This window comes from Cuculus canorus, chromosome 4 (genome assembly GCF_017976375.1).
Source record: "Cuculus canorus isolate bCucCan1 chromosome 4, bCucCan1.pri, whole genome shotgun sequence".
Taxonomy (NCBI): Eukaryota; Metazoa; Chordata; class Aves; order Cuculiformes; family Cuculidae; genus Cuculus; species Cuculus canorus.
In genome coordinates, this window is record NC_071404.1 from 34,579,431 (window position 1) to 34,600,313 (window position 20,883).

Genomic DNA, 20,883 nt, shown 5'->3' on the forward strand with positions numbered 1-20,883 from the left:
TTTATTTTCTGTTAAAACTGAACATCTCAGCACTGATTTTTGGGAAAGCCTCATATCTTCATGAGATCTAGTTCACGTTTTTCTCTGAAATACTATGCTAAAGATCTGAAAACAGAACACTCCTCTACACTATGGTTCATATGATTTAATGTCTGCTCAATATATCATAAAATTTGAGATGTTTTCTTGGGATAAGTGACAACAAAGTATACAGGTACTATAATACACAATATGTTAATGAATTCCATCAGTAACCTAGCAAAGAAGATGAAAATGAGTGTCTCTGTATCAGGCTCTTTTTCATTTTTACTTATAGTATTAGTTTGAGTTTATCTGTATTTTATGTACAAACAGCTAAAAAGCAGCTTAATATAATTTTAGTAATATTCATAATTTAGATTAGGCAGTGATACCTTTGCTATTGCTTCTTTTACTAAATTATATCAGAAAGTAAAATGCTAAATATGAGATGGGAAAGTGTGGAAATTGCTGTAGTAATTCAGTAGCAGCTTTAACACTGCCGTAAAACATGAGGGATCTAGTCTTATTAGGTTAAGACACTTTCATCTCTAATTACAAAAGGGCTTCAGGGTTTCCTTTTAAAATTTTTAAATATTTGCTTTTAAGAAAACCAGATTTAATTTTCTCATCTTTTCTATCCCATTTTTCAGCTGTACTACTTGTAATGAGTAAGATCCTTTTAAATTGGAAATCTTATAATGTTCTTTATTGATATATGATGCTTTTGTTCTTCTTGGAGCTGTCCAATTGGCCTTCATAATACAGCTTTTTTCATTTACGTATACCATCAAGTGATTACAGGAACTGAATGGGGATCAGAAATATCTGTAATTGTTAATGATATTCAGGATGGCTGAACAGTAGGTGTTTTCCTATTTGGATAGTTAAATGTATCTAGGAACAACTACTATGCAATGCTGATTTTAATATAGTAATTGCTTCTTGAATATAATCTGGTATTTTGACATTGCCTCTCCATAGATGGCAATACCGTTTAATATTTGTTAAAGTACATACCTCTAAAACAGTTTTAGAATGCGAATCTATTTTTTGAATTTTAATGAAATGTATGCAAATAAAACTTCTTGTGTTGATTGAAAAAGCCGTAAGAATGAAATATTGCCTTGATGGGTGGTATGGTGGTATGTCTTATACTTTCTGATAGCTACTTTGTGAAGGAAAATAGCAAGGACTAGATGATAACGGTGAAGGGTATGTTATGGTATCCATAGGTGAGACTAAGAATAATGCTTGTTGTTTCTGTCTCAAAACCAAACATTGGTAGCAATGTTCTAGTGGAGGATTGATAAGTAGTAGTTTTCTTTCAGCTCTGTTTTTTGACGTGAGCAACTGTCCTCCAGGTACTTGCTGTAGTGAGATCGGGAAGCTCATTTCAATTAGCATGGGAGTAGGATTTGAACAAAGATACCAAAAGCTTTCTTCTATTTTCAGCTCTAACACAGCAGGTAAGTGGTTATCTTCAAGCACTTAAATACTCATTGTAGGTTCAGTATGACCCTATGCCTTGCACTTAAATTTTTATGTAAGGGGAGTAGATTAGAAGCCACTGTTTCGGCTGCCTGAGTCTGGACCTTTCCTAAATGCACAGACATATCAGTGTAACTGAGCCTTGGGGACCTATCAGAAGTTATTTGGTCTCTGGCAGCTGTATTGCAGGTCTGGTTCCCATCCCTGATGTCATGATTTCAGTGGGTTTTGGCAGGAGAAGTTTTATGGCTGAGCACACAGCAGAAACTGTTTCTATAACTTCTGTGGAGCTTTTAGGTAACCTCAGACAGGTTAGGTTCTCACACTTGTGCTTTGTTTGCTGAATTGGAACCATAGTCTGCACTTGGATTAAGGCTCTTCTAACTTCTACCTAATCACTTATGTCATTGCAGAGAAAGAAAGGTTGTAGTAATTCCTATGTGCATACTACAGGAAAAAACTCCATCACTCTTTAGATGGAAGTGTGCCTACATTACAAACGTAGCTCTAGATCCCTAAAGATTGATTTATGAAGTTGTATTCTTCAGTTTTTTTATTTAAAGATCAAAACAAAACAAAATCTTCAAAAATGTTTTTATGAAAATACTGTGCTCCTACTGTGTGTTAATACCAGTATATGTATAGATACATAGAGATGGACAAATACATTGAAACCTTTCTAAGCTCTAATCTATGGTTTAAAAACTTATAAACTTTACTTTTTCTAAAGATAAGGTTTTAGCCTTAGCTAAAATAATAATAATAGAGAGTATTATGACAGTAACCATAGTAGGCTGGTGTGATGAAGAGACAGAAAACCTGCTCGTGTCTTCTCTTACTGAATGTATTTTTTTTGTAGAATCAGTGACTGACTTAATGCTTTAAGCAGCAGGAGACTAGATGTGCAGTGTTAGATGTTGCTTATTAACACAAATGTTAGCGAGCTGATCATGGTGAAATGGTATTCTTGTAATGCAGCCTGGTTTTGTTTTAATACTGACCTTGTGTTTAAATAATTACTTCAGTAGTTTAATGTTTTCCAGTCAAAGCTTCAGAATCAGGTTCCCAAATCCACAGACATCCTTTTTTTTTGATAAAAAAGTACAACAGCCATCATGGCACAGAAAGTGTGTACTTGAGTCATTGGATTTGGGGGTACATTTACCTGATGCTAGCGCAGATTCTTAGCTCCAGCTGCAGTATGAGGTTCAGACATCCATGCATATTTTTAAAACAGACTAAGAGAGGAAGAAACAAGACTAACAATCTTAGTGTTGAAGCACCTATTAAATGTACTGGAATGTTTCATGTCAGAAATCTAATCAGAATTTACTTGTTTCCTGGTGTGCTCCCTAGGTTGCTTTCTTTTTGTAATATTCACTCTCAGAGAAACTAGCACTTACTTAAGGGAAGTAGAGTAAAGATATTGGGGCAATGAATGTGTAAAATACACCACAGTGGACCTTAAGTCTCTGCTGGAGACTCCACTGAAACTCTGCTGACCTTGGACCCCAAGAGCAGAAATTTCATTCCAGTTGGAGTTGTGGAGTAGCAGAGCTTTGCCTGTGAGCTGTGCTCAGAGATGAAAACCCTGTAGCAGCCCTAGAAAGCTATAACGCTGAACAAGGAAACACCATCAGCTTTTTATATGTACTAAGCCAATCCCTCTTAATAACTGGGAAGGGACAGAAAATACTTCCTCAAACCAATGCTCAGAATTGTTGTGTACGAAATGCAGCACGTTCGGTCAGATATATTTGTTTCCAAATGATTTTCAAAGAACTTTGGGCTGAAGAGTACTGCGTGTGCTTTCTAACTTTTGTTCCTAATTCTTTAGACAGTTGAGATATGAAATAATGACACCTCTTGAAGAGTGGTGATTTTTATAAGCAGTTTGTTCACAAATGTCTCCTTTTTATCCTACTCCTAATTGAAAGGAAAAAAGTGTTATTGTAAATAGGATAAAATCGGTTTACATGGTGATTGCGAAGACTGATCTGGTGGGAGGTGTCCCTGCCCATGGCAGGGGGTGTACAACTTGGGTCCCTTCCAACCCAGACTATTATATGATTCTATGAAAGTACAATCTCTGAAACTCGTCCAACAGCAGCCTTTAACCCATTAATATCAAGGAATATGTTTATGAGCAGTGGGAGTAATTATGATCACATCAGTGGTTGGTGTTTTGCAAACAATTTAGGGGTTTAGGCTTTATTGTTGGAAAACCAAGTGACTATTTTGTAGCCGTTATCCTGAATAAAAACGATTTATCTCGATTGCTTCAACTCCGACCTGTCAAATAATTTCTGAGCTTAAATTTAGCGCACCAAAAGAGCGTTTTACAGCACGCGTTCCCAGCAGGATTAGCAGCCAGGTCGTGGGGCGGGCGCCCCGCAGCCGCGCTCCAGCCGCGCTCCGCACGCACCGAGAGAGCCGAGGGCGGCGGCTCCTCCGCACCCGCGCAGGGGAAAGGGCGATCGTGGCTCCGCGGATGCTGTTGGCTGTTGCCATGGCTCCGGAAAGCCGGGGGAGCCCAATGAGCGCTCTGCGGCAGCGCGGACGGCACCAGCCATTTTGCTGATGGGGAAACAATGTGATCTATTCCGCTGCGCTTTACCGGGGAATAAACAATAAAACCCGTCGGAGGAAGCAGAAGAAACGGGCTTATTAGTGAGTAAATCACCGCGGCTTAGCGTGTTTGCCAGCTGCCATTTTGACAGGCGGGCGAGAGCCGCCGCCGCAGCTCGCAGAGGCGGAATGCGGGGTGATAATGCTGCATATCTGCTGTCAGGCAGCCGAGCGGGGTTTTGTCTCGTTAAGGCAAGGTTCCTGCAGGGCAGCGCTCTCTCAGCGGCTCGCTAGCTGCTTGGAGTGAGAGCTGGGAGCCGGGAGCAGGGTGTTGCCCTCCCTCGTGCCGCCCTTGCGCGCTGCCGCCGCCGGGAAGCGGGCAGGTGCGCGGCGAGCCCCGGCGCAGCCCTACGGCTCATGCCTTAGGAGCTTTTCCCTTCTGGACTGTTCCACCCAAGGCAGTTGCTGTGCATCTCGGCTCATGTGAGAGGTACGCCTCGGAACGGAGCGTTTGGCTTCGGTGAAATAAAGCTGAATACAACTTCATGCAAGAAATTAGGTATCTTTGCATTTAAATGTTGACTCTCGGTCAGTGGCTTGCTTAGAGTGGTCGCCGAATCAATTAACCTGATTGCATTTTCATTAAATATTTCAATGTGATGTTCCTTATGGTTGCCAATTCAGGATGTTTCCAAGAGTTGATATTTTTATGCCTGCATTTCCTGCTAAAAGGAAAGATTTATTTTGTTTTTCATTGTGCTTATTGCTGTCAGCGTGGCACGGGTGAATAAAATGTTACAGAACTCACGAACGTATTTCAAAAGCCTTACCTCGAGTTCATTGCTAGTGGAATTCATGCATTGTGTCCAGCCTCAGTGTAACTAGATTTAAATTGTCTAACTGCGGCTCTGCAGTATGTAGGTCATAATAAAAAGCAGCTTTTTCACCAGCTTTCAATGGACTGCATGCCCTGGCACTGTAGTTGATTAGTTTGTGGTACGTGTGCTGTTAAGAGTAATGGTATTCCAGCCAGCTCACACCTCCTTTTTAAAGATATTGCACATACTGTGCTAAACTGAGCACAACACACCCATTGTGTCCCTCGGTTTGGTGTTCAATAAAAGGAAGGAAACCAGCACGCCACATGGAGCACGAGCACGTTAACAGCACAAGACGGTTAAACTTTTATTGAACATTCGTAGTGATTCTTAGATAGGGTAGAGAAGGTAGAGCAAATAAAAACATGCAGACAAATATAAGGGAATAATTGAAATGGGAGAGGTCTGCTAATTGGGACTGTATCTGAATGCTGTAGAGTTTCAGTGCAAGATGAATAGTTTTGAATAGTATTAATCATTAAAGATCTGGTTTAGAGATGAAAAGTATAGTTAGACTTCAGCCTATAAAACTGCAATATCTCAGTACACAACATTTCTATTAAAAGTATTTTATGAATTGACAACTGTATTCTCACTGAGTAATACAATTTCTGAATTGGTTATTACTGAACCGCATTAAGTATTCTGACAACTGAACCATTCTGATTCACCTTGAGTCTATAGAAAAGGAAATTATATTTTGGTCTTAATTCTTATTTAATAATTATGTGGATTTAAGTCACGCTGAGACAAGCCATTTGTTTGGACAGTTGAGTGGGCATGAAATCAAGAATTTGAGGTCTGGCATATTTATAGTTAAATTAGTAACCAGTGCTCTGTAATTAGGAGCCAAATTCCAATGTGTTATTTCTGTAAATATATCCTGCAAAGGTATTTGGACAAGCATGTTCAGAAACTGCCCCCCCAAATGAAGCATTGCCTTTAGAAACAACAGTGTATAAATGGATGGTTACTATGTATTTTCTCCATTAAAAAAAGCTTGATCTTACTCGAATCATTCTAGGATTTTCTTATTCAGTGAATGTGCATCCTGACTTGTTTTTCTATACCTCTGTTTAGGGGTCACATAGTAAGTTGTTTAGAGAACTGCTTTCATCCATGTTCTGTAAAGTGCACATTTACAGTGTGGTACTACAGGAATATTTATGATTGAGTCTGTAATTATGATGAAAATTATAAACAAGCAGAGCTGTTATTTCCTTTAAGGTGTCTGTAAGCCTTTAACAAAGAGATAGAGAGCTTTTCTTATAACAATAAGAAATATGAGTATAGCAGTAGGCAAAGAGTGAAGGATCTTGCAGTTCAAGATGGATGTAATCTCACTTTGAAGAATTTATAGTGTAAGAAAACAAAGAAAGGCTAGCTATGACTAATCACTAAACAGTGTGCACCCACTAGGTGCTGATAGATGCATCTTACTCGTCTCTGTCATTTAGAGCAATATTCTGTAGTCTTTTCATTCTGCTTTTCTGCCATTGTTTTTTTTTTTCCTCATATCAGTTCCTAGCTTCCCTCTGTTTCCTTACTGTCTCTTTGGCAACATCTGATCCCCTCAGAGCCATTTGTAAATCAAATCGGTGACTGTCAGTAATGGCCATGAAGGTGCTGCAATAGAATCCAGTGTGGAGGAAGAATTTAAATGAGTTACTGGTAAGAAACAGCAATGAAGTAACAAGTGTATCCAGTATGAACTAATTACACATGATTTAAGGTGTAAAGGCATAGAATTGGGCATGAAGGGAGGGGGACATTTTTCAGCTCATGATGAACTGAAGTATACTTACAAACAGAAGGTTTACAAGGAGACCTTGACAATAATATGACACAAGACAAAGTGGGTATTTTTGAGTTGGAAAGGCTGATATCAAGTTACAATTGAAATCGTGAAGTTTTTCAGGTTTCAGTGGAGCCACAGATTCTCTCCAAGAGATGTGTACATATGATTCAAAAATCTTCTGTGGATGGACTTATACAAGTCCATCTCTCTCTTGGTCAGTAGTGATGTAAATAACATCAGCTGTCATGCTTTAACTTTACATTTACTTCAACATTTTTTCAGAAAGATGGCCTTTGAAGGTGACTCTGGGCCTATGTGTTGTGCTCATAAACATGATACCAACAAAGCAGAAGCAGGCAGTTGAATCCTGAAGTTGAATCATAGTAGCAGGTGCAAATAGTAATAGACCTGAGAGAATGACCAAGGAAAATAGAATGAAGTGGTGTAACACTTGGTATGTTTTGGGGTGTTGTTCATTTAAAATAATCAGCTTTGAGCAAACAGTGATAAGCATCAAACAACCATGCGCTCTGTGGAGCACAATAACCTTATGAGAGAGCTAGTCTGGGATTGTTATCCACCCTCAGTGTATGGACTATTCTCTGCATGGTTACATATATGACTAACGTTTGAGTAGCAGTACAGAATGCACGTGCCCAGGGAACACACTCAGATATCGGATTAGGATCCATTGTGTAATGTTACACTCTGAATGTCAATTCTGTGTATGGAAGAATCAGGTATTGGATATAATAAACCAATGATGAGGTTGCATCTGGAGCGGGCAAATTGCGTCAGATGTGACCTTGGAAAAATATTTCTGCTCCAGTGAGGCTGTCTGCACAAACATGGAAATAAAAGTCGTCAATTCCTGCTTGTTTATGAACTAGTGTTTTACAAACGTATGCTTTGTTATTGTGTCCTGCAACTCTGATGCCGATCCTTTCTAATGTCCTTATTTCAACATTGTTTTAAGCACATTACTCATGGCCAATTTGTATTTTCTTTCTTTAGTGCTGGATGTAGTTTATAGCTTCCTATTTGAGAGGTGACTGTTCCATGGATATTCTGTGTTCATTTTTCTCCAAATAGTGTGGTGTCTTTTCATGGTAGTGTTTTCACAAAAGTTGACCCTTCTGAAATTATGAAGCTTCTTAACATTCTAGGGCTAAAACAAAAGCTAAAAAGAGTTTCAAAGGCTCTGATGTAATGGAAAACTTCATGTATGGGAGGGAGAAGGGAGAGAAGTAAATACTTAAAAGGGCAGCATGTATCTGTGAGTAAAGGCATGCAGGATGACCACATTCTGGAGCTACTCCTTCTTTCAGTTTTTTTGAAGCATGGAATGGATTTTTCCATTCAAATGTATTGTTCCATAACGGTGGTACATCATAGCTAATGCTGTTCTAAGGTGGGGAATTCCAAAGACAGAACCTTTTCTTCTGTTATTTCTAAGCTCTTTCCCTAAATAGATTGATTTTTTCATTTTTCTGTACTGAATAAAGATAGTGTTCTGATTCATCCACCCTTAAAAACCTCACCAACCACAATCAAGGGGTTGAATAACACAGTTCTGTGTTCTTAAGTAACCTGAGTAATGTAGCACACTTTTTTAAGAGTTGATGCTGAAGATCCCAAGTTTCAAAGGATGAAGGGGGGGCTAAGTACGATGGTAGGAAAAGCAACCCTTCTTCCTCTCAATCTTTACTAAACTATGCAGTGAACGTTTTCATTAGCCTTTTCAGGAAGTAGCTGTTAAATAACACTGAGGGATAGAATAATGAAAGCTTTACTTATTTTCATACCACTTGTCTTGCATTTTATGTGTGAGTATTAAAACAGCATACAACTGAACTGTTTGATGGGTAACTGAAGCTATCACTAGTTTAGTAGCAGTTGCTCATTGGCAAAATTTGTCCACAAGTGTAGTGGTTTTGCCCTTCTGTTTCTTCAGGGCCCAAAAGAAGAGGCAGCGATGCGTGAGGAAACCCTAGAGGAAATGGTATCCATAACTGCAATTTCCATAGCTGAAAATCAAACTTGAGTCTTATAAAAACAGTAAAATGCTTTCTAAAGTTTGCATTTGTTTATAGGATCAACAGTTATGCTAATAGGAAATCAGTAGTTGTGACTGAAGGTCAAAATACGTGGAACGGTCTTGGCACTTCTTCAAAGTATTTGAAAACAATGAGTCTACTTCCGTACCGAGTTGGGTTTTTTTTTGAGCAGTGTCAGTATATGAGGTCCCAGTTCAACTGTAGCAAGACTGAAAGGTAGTTGTAATGCTCCCTGAGAGGCTTAGGGTTGGATAGTGTAGCCCATGGAGAGAAGCAGTAGGGACTGTGTCAACAGTGGGACAGCCGTAGAATGTTCTTTTCAGCATGTTGCTGGGTTGTCTGAGGCCTCAATAACTGTAACCTGAATGTAAAGCTTCATCGTTATAGAGTACCTCAAGTGTTATGTTTAGTAAAACCACGTATTTTCCAATGAGATAGGCACAATGAGTGACCTAACAGAAAGGTGTAGATATTAAGTGATGAAGGTGCAGAAGATGCAACAAGTTATCTTATGTCAACAAGTTATAAATATTTGTACCTGAAGTAAGAATTTGAAAGACAAATTAGTTAATTGTGGAGATTTGATGGTTGTTCTTGATGGAATATAGTGACTGATTTCTAAGTGCTAGCAATAAGGAATACCAATAAAAGAATAGAAAAAGAGATTGCAAAATGTAAATTGTAGAAAAGATGTTTGTACTAGAATTTATCATATATAGAAAAGTCAACCATTTATCAAAGCAGAGTGGTCAGATTTATTATTTTATGCTGATTCATGAGATTAAGAGCAAAAGCAGTCTAGACTATACCACAAAACCTGTAAAAGTACAAATTTAATTTTATAACAGGATTAAGACTGTTGATCTTTTTATTGGAATAAAATGCAAGTATAAACAAAACATCTCATGGCTGTTTACAGCTAATCTCGTAAACTGCTTTGACTCTGACTAGAACAGGGATATCTAGTAGGACTGACTGCCTGAAAGTGAATACTTTCCCTAAGTCTAGTTTCAGCAAATGAGAGGGGGTGGGCTGTGACTGATTCAGTTACCTAGATCAGTTCTGATGTCTGACAAATGTGTGACCTAGAAATTTTATTGTTACTACAGAGGTCACTGTGCATATGAATAGTATTTTCACTATTTCAAGTGACCACAAGGGAATAGTAGTGATTCAGAGCAATAGAAAAAAGTGTGGGATAGACAATTTAATTGCATGGTAGAGTGTTGTCTGTCTTTGTTCATTTTCTCTTAGTAGTAAAAGAAAACGGGCGTGATTATAAACCTAAAAATATTTTCTTGTTTTTTGGTAGTTATAAATGTGATCTGAAATCAAGATATTGTTGGCATCAGCTTTTCAAGCAAGTGCAAAATTACGTTTGTAAGGTACTAAATGCCTCTTTCTCACTGAATTTCATGTTGTTAGGAGAAATTCAGATTCTCTACTCTGTTACATGGGTAATGAGAGCTTTTGTAGTTCCTTGAACTCAAGATAAATAAGGATGAATTGGCATGAGGTGATTATTGATTGGTGAGAATTACATAGAATTGTATTTTAGGGAGCTTACTTAATAAATCTCTAGCACAGAACGTTTTGTTTTCTCCAATGAAGCAGCCAGTATGGACCATCATAAAGGGTGGATTAATGGATCAGATGGCCCCAGCTTTGGCTTGGTGTTTCAGCTGCTGTTTTTAAACATAATGAGATGTCTATGGAAATTTTGAATTTTAAAAAGACTGTAGCTTTTGAGGTAATCCTAAACTCTAGTGATTGGCCTTGATGAAGTATATAATAAATGCCTTTAGAACGGAGTTCGTACTAGTGACTTCTGTGCTTTGTGTTTCTGAAAATCTTAAGCAGCTATTGTCTGATGTAAGCATCAGCCTTGTATTTTTTTCCTACTGATAGTAAGGATTTTAGAGACAAGCAAGCAGTAGCAACCCAAAGGAATGACAGTGGAAAACACTCAGTATCGTTTAAGTCATACATTGATCATGTACATCATAGTGCTCCTTCTGCATTTTATACATTTTAATGAGAAAATTCTGACAGAAGCCAGCAGTTGCCAGTGCAGTTTTATTTAATTTAATTTCTAGTGAATTTCTAATGAACAGGGAACTCTTAAGCAGTCACATTCTCCCAGATAATCCAATTCATGGTAATTGTACTGTTTTTCTTTTGTGTATTTGTTAGACCCTCAAGTAATACATAAATAAATAATACTTCCAGTGTGACTGATGCAATCAAATGGTTTAGTTTGACGAAGTAAAATATAAAAGAGGCTAATCAAGTGAAGTGCTACTGTGTGAGAGCTATGCGAGACACTTGACAGGTTTGACAATAGAATAAAGACCAAACCAAAGACTTTGTTTTGACATACATGCGGATAATCAGGCAAATTCAAGTCTTATAACAGACCTCTTCTACAAGGGGTCACTTTACAGATACGGATCATGTAATCTGAGCCTTGCAGATTATCATTCTACTTTTAAACAAGTACGAGAAAGAGGTTTTTGCTTCCTTATTTGCATGGCTGTAGATTTACACCTTTACATGCTTTTACCAGTGGCATTTGATTCGCAGATGACTGATTTATGATATTGAGCAGAGGCCAGATTCAGGACATGCTTTATCGTCAGAACTGCAAAAATTATCTGCAAAAATTATTTGAAAGTCTGTGCCTGTTTTAGTTAACACATACTATAGCGAAGCACTGCGAGGAAGCCTTCCATCTTGAGGCAATAGTTTTCTTATAAGCAAAGCAAAAATATTTGCAAAGGTGTTATGCTAAATTAATACAGATGTGAATTGTTTTGCTTTTTGTAATATTTAGTGGTGTAGTTATTTTAAATAGAATTCTTTTAAATCGGTTACTGCTTAGCTAGAAACCACGAATGAAAATAAACATGTCAATATGATGAAGAGTCACAAAAAGTACAACAAAATATAGGTGTTACACTGTTTCTCTGTAGGTACATTCTACTTTTCAGTTTTGTCATTCACTCTCTGTATCATTAGCCATCAGAAGAGAGAGGACAAACGAATTATTTCCTAATGAACAGATGAAAAGTCTGTCATCTGAGTTATTTGAAAAGAAATTCTTGTGTTTAAGTAATTGTTTCTATCGGTATTAGATCATTGCCATGCAAAGAAAAGACTGGGGTCAAGTTTTCCCTGCAATAGGTGCTGAACATAAAAGAGGGAACACAAGGTAAACTGAAGAGTTGGTTTATTAAAAGGTGGCTTTGACTACTACTTGACCATGATACCAGTGGTTACCTGATTTCCTATAGCAGAAATAAAAGTTTAAAAGGAGTTCAAGGAACAAGCAAATAGTAGCTTTGTAGATAAACTTAGGGAGTATTCTTAGGACAAAAAGCTACTTCTTTTGAATGGATGAAACATACGGGGGAAAAATGTGAGCAGATATTGTCTGGAGTTCTGATGAGAGTTTTCAGAGTCACAAGAGGATATGGGAAAAGAGTTTGAAAGTGCTTGAAAGCGAAGAGGAGAAAGCTGTAATTGCAGCAGTGACAAGCATGAGGAGCCAGCTCTATGCGCCCACTGTTATAGGGCAGGGGCAGGTACAATGGCTTCAAAGCAAAAAACTAGACTGGTCTCATGGGGTGCATTTTATATAGAACAGAAAGTATTACCTGAAACTATGGACTCAGATACTGTAGTTAAATTGTATGATAGCAGAGGCCTCAATTAAAGGCAGTCCTGATGGGGGACTGAAGAAAAAAAAAAAAAAGAGACTTGAAAAATGCTGTGGAGAAATCAGTCCTCTCAGGAAAAGCTGCAACACACTGTTTAGGAGAGCGAAGGAAAAGCAGGTGTGAGGAAAAATGAGCCACATCCATGAGGAATTCATGTGCTTGAGTATCCAAGGTTTTTTGCGGTTTTTGGGTTTTGTTTTGTCTTTTTTTTTAAAAAAAAAAAGTCATTACATTTGCATATTCAAACTTATACCTTGGCACACTGTCTAGATTATACCACGGATGTATTTTTAAAAATTATTGGGTTTTAGTTCTTTTTCACTTAAGAATTCCAGTCCAAATTTGAAAATAAATGAAGTGGTACCCTTCTGTGGTTTTATTCTTTACATTGCATGGTCTTCTTGGGCAGTCAAAATGGTCAAGTCTTGGCTTTAGTCAAGCATAAGCATTTTAGATAAAACATTTTAGATAAAGTATTAGGAGTTTGGCTTGCATTTTCAAATAGTTGTGAATATCTGTTATGGAGATCGGATTCTTTCTAGCTGTCCTCCGGCAGCAGTGGAATAGACAATAGGCAGTTTGGAGGCAAGCATAACACTTTGTAAAATAAGTTGCTGTGGTGCTCAGTTTAGCTGGCCGTTGTAGAAAAGGGAACTTGATTCACTGGTTCTGAAGTTATTACCCTGAACCATCTATGAAACAACTCTTTACACTCAGCTATCTATTCCTTCTCCTATGTCTGTGTATTTGTTGGCAATTCTGCATTCTAATTCCTGTCCATTAGTTTTGTACCAAATTATTTTAACTGGGTCAAATTGTGTTAGATTGTTAGTGGGATATCTTGTGCCTTTTGCTTTATATACACCTATGCATTGAGACTGCAAATTCTTTATGGAAGGTGTCTGTTTCTCAGTGTACGTACTTGGTTTTCAAATTATCACTGGAGCTGGAAGTTTGGATGTGGTTTAAGTTCAAACATGGCTTAGAAGAATAATTATATTGCAGGCTTTCTTGTGGGTAAACCCCTCAGAAATATATGAAATTCGATTGTCATCTTCAGTATTGTATGAATTTTAGTTAGACTCCTATGGACTTAATCTTCCAGTATGTTTAGGAATAGCTTATCTTTATGTTCATTAAAGTTGTGTTTTTCTGAACTAATTGCAGATAATGCTGTGAAAGCTTCACAATGAATACTGAAAATTGTAAAAACATTCTGATGATACATGTAAAGTAAGTTGTCTCAGAAGAAGCTGCTCCTTTTCTTCTTGGACTTATTTTCTCTAGCATTGACATGTGGATGGTTTTTACTGAGAACTTTTTTAAAGAGCTAAAAGATTTTTAGCTGTTCAGTGCCTAAAAGCAAATAATTTTAAGGGGTAGGTTTGGAACAATACCCTCCTACCCCATTTTGTTGGGTACAGTGTATGATTGTGAAACTTGTATCCTTCGATTTGCAGAACTGTGAAACCTGATTTCCTGTTTCTCACAATCCTGAATTAGTATTTTCTGCTGCAGGTGCTGAAATTAAAATTCAAGTTTAGGCTTGTGAGAATCTAGTCTTTTAAAAGCAAGGTCATGACTTCAAGGTAGTTGTTCTTCCGTGACTTACCTCAAACCTGGGTGTATGTAGTATTCTCTGAACAAGGAACTTGGAATTTATTTAAATGTTTCTTTGAAGAGGGCAGAGAAGTTTAACAAAATGAAGCTTAAACGTTAAATTATTTTAGACTATGGTACTTTCAGAAGCTCTTGTGTTGGTCTGTGTTCTCCCTTTAAAGGCAATGATGGAAGTGCTCCCTGAATTCATTAAAAATAGTTGCAGGAAATTTGTGTGCTTTTTAAAATGCCAGTGAAAAGGCTTTAGTAACCAGCTTTTTACTGTTCTAGGTTTAGGTTCAGCCCAAAATGCCTGGTAAATACCTTTTGGAGACTACTGGAAAGGCTGAAACAAAAGATGAAAAAAGTATCACACTTGAATTTATTTCTGTCACTTGAAATACTGATTTATTTTTTTTAATTCACATGGACATTTAAGTCATTATTATTAATGAGATCTGTGCTGAAAAGATTGATGCCATCTGAATGAATCTACTAATCTTATTTCCACTGTATTTATTACTGAAAATGGCCTTATGTGTATATGTGCACATTTTATATCATATTTTTGGATATCCTGGTAGATAAGTAATTACTTCTGCTTCCTGTAACTTGATGAGCATCAGAAGTTAATTTCAAATTATGGTGTGCATTTCAAGTTGGGATCTTGCAAATACTAACCAAAGTTGAAAATTGACATCAGTGTGGTTTTGGTGTTTTACCATGCTTAACTTTCTGTGCTGTCTGTATCAGACACGCCTTAAAGTTTGAAATGTCACCATCTAATCAAGGTAAAGGGTCACCTTAGTTTCATGAAGAGAATGAATCAGGAAATAGAATGTCATGTCATTAAAAAGGCAGCAGTGTTTCAATATCGTATCATAAAAAGATTTGGCATGTTGACCTCTTTAGGTACAAATCACATAACAGCATAGAGTTTTATTTTAGTTATAGTTTAATGCTATTTCTATTTTTAAAAGTACTATAAAAGTGGTTTGAAGTACTTGTTAGGGAAGGTTTAGACTTTGATCCCCACTCGCATGTTTCTAGTTCATGACACCAGTCTGTCATAAGCTGATTTTGTTATAAATAACTAAAAGCTGTACAGATACTATATAAAAATATTAGTGATTTCCCTGGTTCTATTGCTGTATAGTCTTTGGATAACTGTCAATCATTTCTTTGTCTCTTTTCATCCTACTGATCAGAATGAAAAGGCTCAAAGATTAACATTATGTTCTCTTCTAATGCTGTGGGCAGCAAATGTGCGTGAACTTAAATTGCAAGTCAGTCAGGCACAATGCAAGAAGCTTCATGTGTTTCGGACACTAGATTTGTAATAATTAAACTTACGTGTTGAGTCCTTACATTTATCTACTGATGTGTGAGCAGGAAGGAAAACATGCCGCTCTGTGGGAATCGCCAACAATCTGATAAATGCTAAAGCCTGTTTTGGGGGTCATGCTCAGTTTCATAAAGCCTTGGTAGCCTTGGTGTCTCTAGCTAATATGTACATTGATACTGATCACACACGGATGCCTTAGGTTTTCAATTCTGGCTCCTGCAGCCCTAGAGCTTTTTTAACTTCTCTGCAGGAATCATAGTTCATGCTGTGTATAATTAATCTATTGTCTTTATTGTGCAGGCCTAACTTCATAAATTAAGTCTGTGCCTGCCCATAGCATGAAGCCACAAACTTGACAGGCTAGTTCCGGCTTATTAGGAATGGAAGAGTGAGCAATAGCTTACCGTGCCCTCTGAGCCGATTGTAGAGCTGGAGTCCGTGGCACCTTTAAAGAAAAAAGTGTTTCAGCTGTACTCTTGAATAAGGTGACTTCTAAACCTGTAAGAGATTTTGAGCTGAGTCCCAGTCTAACACAGTGTTCTTGTTAAGTCATATTACTTCCTTTGGTGGTGTCTGTTGGCTAACCCTCACTGATACCTATGACTGCCCTGCAGGCCCTCAAACTTGCTGTGCTGTCTGTGTGCGATGCAATATAAAGGAGTTGTAGGCTGCCAGATGGGCATCCCTGGTTGTGCTTTGACTTATGGATCTTTGGAATTTGAGCTTCATTCTGTATATCTAAATCACCTGGACTGCTATGTACCAGGCTCAAATTATAGGAAAGGGCACTTTGATTAGAGCTAGGAATAAAAATTAATGCTAAGGGTAACTAAGTACTGAAGCTTCTAAAGAAGTTGGGATACCTTTCTTGCTGGATCCCTTCTGAAACAAGCTGATCAACTGCCTGTCAGGAATGATACACGTAGAGTCAATTTTGCTGTTATGAGGCAGATGAACAAGATGTCCTGGAGATCCCTTCACTTTGATATGAGAGAGTATAGGAGAACTGACTCAAATTCAGTCTGCTACTTCTGATATTGCCCACGGTCAGAATGATTTGTGCCTTCCTACAGCCTGGTATGTCTTGGTTTGTAGCAAGATTTCTTCTCATATGCTTCATGAATAACCAGCCTGTCACTGCTATCCCATGAAAAATCCCTTCAGAATTAATCTGTAGACAGAAATCATGGGAAGGCATAAGGATGTGTGGTTTGGAATAAAATCATGTGGTCGTAAGGAGAGTATAAGTTCTGTCATAATGTGGTGTAGATAGGTAGAATCATAGTCATGGAATGGTTTGGCTTGGAAGGGATCTTTATAGGTCATCTACTCCAAGCCCCCTGCAGTAAGCAGGGGCATCTTCAACAAGATCAGGTTGCTCAGAGCCCCGTCAAACCTGACCTTGAGTATTTCCAGGGATGGGGCATCTGTCTGGGCAACCTGTTCAGTGTTTTACCATCCTCATCATAAGGAAAAAAAGTCATCTTTATATCTAATCTAAATTTACTCTCTTTCAGCTTAAAACTTGTCCTATCACAAGAGTAAACACTTGTCCTATCACAACAGACCCTGCTAGAAAGTTCACATCTTTCCTATAAGCCTCTTTTAAGTATTGAAAGGCCATGACAAGCCTTCCTAGAGACTTCTCCAGGCTGAACAACCCCAACTCTCTCAGCTTCTCTTCATAGCAGGGGTGTTCCATTCCTCTATTCATTTTCGTGGCCGCTCTCTGGACCTGCTCCAACAGGTCCATGCCTTCCCTGTGCTGAGGGCTCCAGAGCTAGATGCAATACTCCAGGTCATGTCTTATCAGAGTGGGGTAGAGGGGGAGAATCACTTCTGCTGACCTGCTGGCTATGCTTCTTTTGATGCATCCGAGAATATGGTTGGCTTTCCGGGCTGCATGCATGCATTGCCAGCTCCCATTTAGCTTTTCCTCTGCGGGTACCCACAAGCCCTTGGGCAAAAGCACACTCTAGGCCTTGGAGCTGCTCTGTTTTCCTAATAGCCCTGGTGCCCTCAAGTCTGGCATACTTTGATAGCTCTCTGGACACCTCACGTGTGGCAGATTCCATCTCTCAGGAACTGATGTCCAGGCATTCCTTGTGATGTGCCAGATGACATACTTTTCTAGTGATACATTCAGTAATGTCATTAACAAAGGCATTCATGATGCCTGTGGCCTCGGTTAAGATACCAGTCTCATGATGGAACTGCTTCAACACCTGGTACAGAGGGATGTAGTAATTCCTCTTTCTGCTCTTCTTGTGATGCTTGTAGCCCTTCTCTCAGGTTTTAGTAACAGCATTCTTGGAGTTCTTATTGGGAGCAGGAGCTGACTAGTTAGGCTCAGGCAGCTTGGCAACACCTTTTCTCACCAATAAGCAACATAAAGGTGGGCGAAGGTAGAGGCAGTGTTGCTGCAAATGGCTTGAGTCTGCTGGTGGCATGTCCCTGATCTCTTGAAACCACTACCTTCTTTGCAGCCTGAAGGACCAATGGCTGTGGTGATTGTGTGAAACTGTGAGCAGCAAACTGAGAGTTTGCTGAAGCAATTGTATCTCAATGAACTTTAGCTGGTTTTGCGGTGCTGATATCCTATGTTGCAATTAGAGGTAGGACACTGAAATGCGAATGTTAAATCTTGCTGAAAACCAGATACTGCCTTTAATATCAGTCTCTTGAAAAATGTAGATCAGAAAAATATGAGACTCTGCCAATATTAGCTTGTATTCTAATATGCGGAAGAATTATCTACCGGTAGCTGGAAGCCTTTAAAGCATTGCACAGGTGCTTATGTTGTTGTTTGTTATGCTTAGGTTGTTTTTTATAATGGATTATAGTAACAAAATGGATAAACTGATGAACGGAACATTTAAGGAGAGATGGTTCTCTACACTGCTTTTACCTGTCGTCTGACTTCTAGTGAGAGGTCTTGTACTTGGTTAAGGTGACAAATATTCCCTTCACCCTGATGTTTGGTGCCTGAAGCTTCAGTTGTAGTGGGTCTGATGTCTCCTATCCTCTGTGGTACGAGTAGCAGAAAATGTTAAAATTACTTGACTGGTAAATCTGAGAACTGTTTTTCATATAGGTGCCTTGTTTTTTTCTTCAGTAAATTGGCAGCTTAACAAATTGGCTGAACAACCTTGTGTTAGTTATTGATAAGCCTAAATTCCGTTGTGGATTTAGTCACAATAATTAGAATAGAAATTCAGTACAAATTGTGGAGATGTAAAGCTAGTGTGGCCATAATCTGTTGGTTTGAGAGAGAGTGGAATGGCATTAGGCCGTGTATGCTCTGTAACTTAAATCTTTGTGAAATGAAAGGAGGGAACTGGGACTTGTGGTTCTGTGAATTTCTTTTGCTTTGGGTGGGCCAGCTAGCTTGAGCCTGAGCGGGCCAGCTCTGATCAGGAGCATGCATGGCCTCAAAGCCTCATGATAGCAATTCTCCCATGAGAAGGGGCACAGTATTATCCATGGCCAACTGTCAGAAGTTATTAATTTTTCAGAGTATATTGTTTGGGTGCTAATATTTCAGAGTTACTGGAGGAGAGGTAGTCACTCAAATTTCCATTTCTCCTAGGTAAATTCTCTTCATTAAACTAAAGGGAAGAGTAAGGCTCTTGCTCTGTGAGCCACGTGAAGTCTGTAAATACTCTATGAAAGATAGGACAGTGTCTTCAGAAGACCAGACAGTAGCTTGGTGCTTAGTATTCTGTCTCAGTAAAGTGGGAGATGTGACTGTTAAATCCTTCTGGAAATTTAATCCAGCTTTTCATTATCTGTGGCAGATGTTTTAATGACCATCAGTACCGTGTTTTTTAAAAAAATAAAATGTGATGGGGTAACACCATCTTCCACAGTTTTTATGAAGAGTGAGAATAACCTGAGAACATCTTTATGTATGAGGCACAAACACATACATAAAGTTGATAAAACTTTAAAAGGCCTCATACATAAAGTTGATAAAACCCAATTTTGTACATGACAGTTGTCACCAAAGTGAATTCATCCGCGTGAGACACCACTTGCTTGATCCAGCAGAAGAATTTTAGGTAACTGGGAACTTTACTGTTAAAAGAATATATACTGATGCTTAGTAATTTGAGTGTATGTAAAAAGGGTATTTTAAAGATTGTGACTTGGAATTTGGGTTCAAAAACCCTTTTGAGCAGCTAATTCAATAAACCAAATCATTTGAGTTGGTAAGTCAGTCGGTAAGTGAGCTGGTAAGCACTGCTGGTTTACAGTCCTAGCATGTCTGAGGTTTAGGCCTTCAGGGAAACTCTGCTTCCCAGTGCCCCCAGCACCTTTCCAGTGAAACTCCACAATCTTCCACAGTAGCTTAACACGTTCTAGAAGAAAATTAGTCTGAAAGACAAATAACCTTGTACAAAGTTCTTAGAACAATGGACTAGCATTGTGTATCAAGAATGAAACAAACACTATGCTTCTGTTCTCCTTTTCTGAAAAGGCATTTTCGTATTTATTTCCCCATATGTCTTTAACTGTTTACTCTTGGAGCAGAGGAAGTTAGTTTTACTAGTGAAATAGGGCTCTTAGCAGGCATATCACTCTCTTGGTCTAATTTCATAGTGATAGCTGCTGTAACTGTGGTGGCTTTTCACATCATTAGGAGAGCACTTCTGTAGTTTGCTGCCAGTTATATGAAATTGGTGAGAGTATTGAAACTGTTTACAACAGATGATCAAAAGGGTCTAAATATTTTGATAATATGCTTTTAATAGTTGGAGTTTTTTAAATGAATATGATTTCACTTCAGGCTTGAGAGTCTCCTTTAATTCAATCCAGTTTTGCCAAAGGTGACTGACAGAATCTGCTACTAGCCATCTTTCCAGCTTCTGTTTAGAAAATACTAATTTTCAGAGAGGTATTGTCTTGATAAACATCTTGTTTTGCATTAAGTATATTAGATCTTAAAGAAAGATAAAGACAATCACAAGTTCATAGATGCTGGACCTATATTGGAGCCTTTTACACCTTCGGCAACATCTAACCATAAAGACAGTCAGTGACATTTTGTAGCTTTTATAAAAGTTATCAGATGTATCCAGATTCCTGAAAAGTAAATTTTAAGTTGAATAGTAAACTTAACTTGGTGTGATGGCAGACCTGTTTATTTATAAAATCTCTTTCACAAAAATCTGACTAGAGGTTACAGGTTACAGTCATATAATTTTTTTTCTCTCAGCAGACAACAATGTATTATAATGGGGGGGAAGGAGGAAGCAGACATAAATTCCAAAGTTAAAAATGAAGACTCAATATAGGTAAAGACAGATGGTGTCTTTTAAAGAGAACGCGGATTTGCTGTTCTAGGGAACAGCAGAGACAACTCTTCGTTGAATGTCTGTCACTTTGCACAAACATCAGTTGGTGTTAA

The 20,883-nt window shown here is 38.3% G+C and overlaps 1 protein-coding gene across 40 annotated transcripts in view; it reads left to right on the forward strand.

Moving 5' to 3' along the window:
- The window catches only part of SORBS2 (sorbin and SH3 domain containing 2), a 225,219-nt gene that overhangs the window by 64,800 nt on the left and 139,536 nt on the right, over window positions 1–20,883 (forward strand). For 6 of the 40 annotated variants that reach the window (XM_054064423.1, XM_054064435.1, XM_054064422.1 and 3 more), the window contains exon 1: window positions 3,849–4,179. The exons of 3 other annotated variants lie outside the window; for them this stretch is intronic. The gene's annotated coding sequence lies outside the window, so the exon portion shown is untranslated. Of the gene's footprint in view, window positions 1–3,847; window positions 4,180–4,205; window positions 4,637–6,501; window positions 6,627–20,883 lie in introns of those variants that run through there. 31 more of the 40 variants (XM_054064438.1, XM_054064439.1, XM_054064444.1 and 28 more) reach the window with 18 other exon arrangements.